The sequence below is a fragment of the Phodopus roborovskii genome, unplaced genomic scaffold (genome assembly GCF_943737965.1).
Source record: "Phodopus roborovskii unplaced genomic scaffold, PHOROB, whole genome shotgun sequence".
NCBI classification, from domain to species: Eukaryota; Metazoa; Chordata; class Mammalia; order Rodentia; family Cricetidae; genus Phodopus; species Phodopus roborovskii.
Window position 1 is genome coordinate 35,314,135 of NW_026126540.1, and position 5,903 is coordinate 35,320,037.

Genomic DNA, 5,903 nt, shown 5'->3' on the forward strand with positions numbered 1-5,903 from the left:
GAGAACAGGGAAAGGCGGGGCAAACCAGCTGAGCCTTGCCAGTGCCTCCACGTTAAAGTATTAGCATCCCAAATGACACTTCAGGGTTGTGGGTCTCAGCACATCAGCCTAAGGCTTTCTAGCATTTTAGTTCCTTAACAAGTAAGCACCTACCGTGTACCAGAAGCCAGAGGTTTCTACCCATCGTATCTAGAAAGCTGTCTGTAGCCGAGGAGTTGAGGCTGGAAGTTTCTTTACCCACACACTCTCATTACCTAAGCGGGAGGTCAGCAGTCACAGGGGAGCCCCCATTAAGCATGACTGACAGAGACTTTCCAAGTACCTAGCTCCCCATGGCTCCTTCAGCAGGAATCCCACAACATAACCAACCTAATGCCAACTACCGTCAGGGTACAAAGCCTGGCTACAGCTGCATGAATTCCCCAGGGCCTGAAAGTCAGGAGTTTCGAGGGACCCCACAGAAGAAACCTAGATAAGAGTGTTGGGCGTGTGGTGGCTAATGTCCTTGATCCCAACCCTTGGGAGGCAGAGGCAGGCAGATCTTTGCGAGTTTGAGGCCAGCCTGGTCTACAGAGAGAGTTCCAGGCCAGCCAGAGCTATATAGAGACTTCGTATCAAAAGAAAAGGAAAGAAACCTGGAGCGAAGGGCCGGTCTGGTTTATAGGCATATGAACAGCCCCTTCCAGTCCTCCTTTCTCTAGCTTTAGCCCAGATGTGGTAGAGTAGGGTGCCCCCTTGTGGGCAAGATCCACCCTGCAGCCTGGCTACCAGGATCTCCGGTCCCTTTCTTTCCCTCTGCTGTCTCTTCCCTCCGGAGCTGTCTCCAGCAGAGTCAGGGGTCCTTCATTGCCGACTGGCTTCCCTCAATCCAGACTCTTCCTCCTAATACCTTGAAACATCTTCTCACCAACATTTTAAAATTCAGCATTTAGGCCAGGCAGTGGTGGAGCACACCTTTAATCCTACCACTACAGAATAAGTTCCAGGGAAGCCAGGGATGCACAGAGAAACCCTGTTTCACTGCCTCCTGCATCACACATAAAAATCCAACATTTTAAGCATTTCCAAGATTATGTATTAAGGTCCAGCCCTTTGTTTGCCCTCACAGAATCTCCCTATAACAAAACCTCAAGGAACCGGCCTGAGTGCTTCTCCAGGGCCTCTGCACCAAGAGGAAGGGAGGAAGAGAACCCAAAACAGAAGCGATGGTGTCCTCTGTCTCAGCTGGGGTTTCTATTGCTGTGAAGAGACACCATGACCATGACAACCCTTACAAAGGGAGGCATCTAACTGGGGTGACTCACAGTTTTAGAGGTTTAGACCATTATCATCATGGCAGCACATGGCAGTGTGCAGGCAGACATGGTACTGGCTATCTTGATCCAAAGACAACAGGAAGTAAACTGAGACACTGGGCATGCCTTGAGCATATGAGAGACCTTAAAGCCCACCCTCATAGTGACATACTTCCTTCAACAAGGCCTACCTACTCCAACAAAGCCATACCTCCACTCCCTGTGAGCTTATGGGGGCCAGTTACATTCAAACCACCACATATTACCAGGTATTTGATTACACTGTGTAAAGATATGTCAGGGATTCGGTTAATAAAAAGCTGAACAGCCAATAGCTAGGCAGGATTTTCAGGGCAGAGAGAACATTGGGAAGAAGGGTGGAGTTTCCGGGAGATGCTGACATACAGTAGGAGAGGTCACAGCCACAAGCCAAGTAGAAGCACACAGATTAATGGGTAAATTTAAAATATAAGAACTAGTTAGTAACTAGCCTAAGCTATAGGCTGAGCTTTCATAATAATTAATAAGTCAACATTTGGAAGCTTGCTGGCATGACAGAGAAAGACTCATTACAACACATCCTCCAAAGCCGACCCTTGGAGGTGACAGTTCTTATGTTATATGCTGTGTGGATTTTAGCAGCCAATGTTGATCAGCAGTGGTTAGTGTAAGGGAATATGAATTTCAGGGACCAGGGTTTCAGGCCTTCTAAGAAGCAAACTACCAAGCTATTTTTCCTTTCTATTCTTGTTTTATTTTAAGATACAGTCTCATATAGTCCAGGATGCCTTGATTGGTCGAGCAGAGGATGAAAAGATGGCCTTGAAGTGTTTATCATCCTGCTTCTGGAATGCTGGGATTTCAGGTTTGAGCCGCCATCTCTGGCTTTGCAATGACTGGGAATTATACCTAGGGCCTAGGGCATGATAGGTACCAGCTATTTTAAAGTGTTAGTTACAGCTGAGGTCTTTATCATATTTGTAATCCCAACATATTGGAAGATGAGGCAGGGGGACTGCTTCAAATTTGAGTCCAGCCTGTATTATATAGTGAGCTCTAACCTAGCACTGGCTAAAGTGAGACCCTGCCACAAAACATTTATTTATTTATTTAATGTACATAAATGCTTTATCTGCATGTACATCTTTATGTATGAGTGCTCTATCTGCACGTACACCTTTATGCCAGAAGAGGGCATCAGATCTCATTCCAGTTGGTTGTGAGCCACCATGTGTTTGCTGGGAATTGAATAACCAGTGCCCTTAACTGCTAAGCCATCTCTCCAGCTCCCTGCCATTTGTATTTCTGGGTCATCTTAACTTCTTTACTCATCTATTCTTGTTCATAGATGTGTGGGTCATTTCCACTCCTTTGTCCACCTCTGCTGGTGCACACACACACATTTCTGTCTTACCTGTAAGGAGATTGGATCCCATGGTGAGTAAAACATTCCAGTTTCAAAGGTAACATCAACTTGTTTTCCAAAGTTGACTTGTTTTCCAAATTGGTTGCACTGATTCACACTCTCACATGCATCTTGCATATAATCCTGTTGATGGACACCCTCTCCTGAGACCAGTGGTGGTGGTGGTTGGGGGCAAGGACTCAGGGACCTGGGAGGAAGGGAAGGTGAAGGATGCAGGGGCTGGTAGTGGGAGGTTCCCACTCAGCTTGGCTTGTGCCTGGAGAAGTAGGTGGCTGGCCCTCTGATGGAAGACCCACTTAAAGAGCTATATTTTTGTATCCAGTGGCACTTATGGGTCCAGAAAAACCATCTGTCTTGCTGAGGTGTATCCTTCACATTGCAAGGATGTGAAGACAATCCCAGCATCTTAGACATTCTTCCTTCCTCCCTTCTTCCCTCCCTTCTTCCCTCCCTCCCTCCCTCCCTCCCTCCTTGGTCTAGCCTCTCTTTCTAAAATTTAGTGTGTGTGTTTCAAGGCACATATGTGTGTGTGCACATTCCATGGCACATATTGCAAAAATCAGAGGAATTTAGAGAACCAGGTTCTCTGCTTCTATGCCCTCAGAGTCCAGAAGAGGAGGTTGTGAGTTGCCCAGCATGGGTGCTGGGAAGAGAACACTGCCCCTCTGTAAGAGTGACAAGAGCTTTTGACCTCTCTCTTTTTTTTTTAAAACAAATTATAATTTCTTTTAAATAAGACACCCAGGATGCTTCCAAATTTATAGAACAAAATGCACTTGAGAACTTGGTAGAAAAGGATTTGCAGTCGTTCCTTCCCGGAGCCGGCTTCCATGGGCTGGGTCAGTTTACCTCCAGTGCCTCTATCTCTGTAGTTTGGTCTTGTGATTGTCAAAGAGCTTCACCAGGGTCTCCATGTACATGGCGTGGTACAGGTGGATGTCCTTCTGGGTCGGGTGCTCCAGCCTGAGGATGGTGATGGGCTCACCCACAACAGTGGTGATAGATAAGCTTGGAGTAGGGCACCAGTCCCCAGGTGTCAGAGAAGAAGAGGCCTCAGTCATGGAAGATGCATGGGACCCAACCAGTATATATCTGGAACTTCTGGACCCATCAAGGAGCCTTCCTCTAAGATCACCTGCTTGTATTCTCTTCAAAGGAACAGGTGGGAACCAGATCAGCCCATGGCACAGGGACAGTTCTACAAAGCCTTTTTGGTTCCACAGGGTGTCTGGGTTCTTGCCAGGCATGGGTCTCAGGGACTCAGCTGCACCTCCCACCATGATGATGATAGCATTGCTGCTCCCACTCTTCGAAAGCAAGTAGTCTATGGTGTCTCAGTTGGCAGGGCAGATGCCTCCAGATGTCAAGTACTCCCGAAGCACAGACACCCGGAAGTTACCAGCCAGTGTAGTCAAATAGGGCCTTATGCCAGGGAACTTCTTGCTAACTTTGTAGCCTCTGTACTCAAGTTACAGAAGGCTCCCAGGCCCATGATGCCACGGTGACGGTATCCGAGGATACAGTTCCTGGTGGCCAGCAGGTTGTGTGTCTTCACCAGCTGGATGGAAAAGCAGTCTCAAAGGTAGCGCCACACAGCCCAGTTCTACACCCTGCTACCTCTCTTGGGCGTGTTCCAGTCAAATGCCATCCAGCTGAAGCAGAGCACAGCCATCAACCAGCAGTCGGCGCAGAGGGCAACATGAGGATGACAGTGCTGCTCACAAGGAACTTCTCTGCTTCAGCCTTCAAAGTTCTCGCTTGAATATTTGCTACTGCCACAGAGATCTGCGCCTGAGGCGGTTCCACCCTGCCTGAGGCCGTTCCACCCTGCCTGAGGCCTAGGCTTCAAGGCTCACCACAGCGGCCCTCCTACTGAGGGCCGTGGGCTGAGCCATGGGCTGCAGCTGCTCCTGTCCCATTCCAACCGCCAGCGAAGGCCCGGTATGGGCCTGACTCTCCAGTGTCATCCGTTTTCAGGGCAGGTGAGTTGTTACACACTCCTTAGTGGATTCTGACTTCCATGGCCACTGTCCTGCTTCAACAAGAGCTCTATACTGGCTGAGTAAACTCTGCAGCCCCATGATGGATAATTTTATGCCAACTTGACACAAGCTAACATCATCAGAGAGGAGGGAGCCTCAGTGGAGGAAATGCCTCCATAAGATTGACTTCAGGCAAACCTGTAGGGCATTTTCTTAATTAGTGATTGATGGGGGAGGGCACAACCCACTGTGGGTAAGGCTTTCCCTGGGCTGGTACTTCTGGGTTTTGTAAGAAAGCATGGCAAGCCGGTAAGCAGCATTCCTCATTCACCTGACTGCACCAGCTCCTGCCTCCAGGTTCCTGGCCTGTTTGAGTTCCTACCCTGACTTCCTTCAGTGATGAACAGTGATGTGGAAGTGTGAGTCAAATAAATCCTTTCTGTTGGGAAATTTAAGTACTTGTCCCTTACAGCTCTCTTCTTCCCCTCCCAGCTGTAGAACTCCTGTGCTCTCAAGGTTGAACAAACAAGGTTGTTCTCATAACTTTCCAGTGTGCAGTGCCGGTACCTTGATCCCAGGTGTGGGTGGTGCATGATTTCCTCCTATGCTTAGCCCATCCCCCGGCTTGGATATATAAGCCCATTACTCTCTGTAATAAAAGGCAGCAGCTTCTTCTTCACTTCTCGTGGTGGCCTGTTAAGTGTTTCAATCCCGACACCCTCCGCCAGCTCAGTACTCTGGCTGCGCAGGCGCAGCACTTTCCCCTCCAAGTCGCTTTTGGTTATGGTGTTTCATCATGGCAATAGAGACCCCAACAAGAACAAGCCCCATCCTTGTTTTCTTTTCACATTCCTACTCCCCTTCCTTTTGAAAAGTAGAAAGAAACAAACAACACGTTTCCAAGTTCTGATCTCCATCGTAATTAACAGAGCATTAATTACTTACCCACAGAAATGAAAAGCTAATTGCTTAGTGTAGAAAGAAGAAAGGAAACATGAGTATGAATTTTAATCTGGGCTGCTGTGACTGGAATAGGAATGAACTGCTTGTGCTTGGATCTGATAATGGGTGATGAGAGGGAGAACATCTCCTATTCACAGGTCATCTCTTAGAGAAGACTGGGAGGAGGAAGGGACAGAGTGGGCTTTGACCATCTCCTCTTAGGCAGGTTCAGGGATTAAGAAACGTGTAACATGGACT

The 5,903-nt window shown here is 48.1% G+C and overlaps 1 pseudogene; it reads right to left on the bottom strand.

The window, feature by feature from the left end:
* Positions 1–3,561: 3,561 nt before the first annotated feature.
* On the bottom strand, positions 3,562–4,688 carry LOC127233123 (diacylglycerol O-acyltransferase 2-like; annotated as a pseudogene).
* Between the last annotated feature and the right edge of the window lie 1,215 nt (positions 4,689–5,903).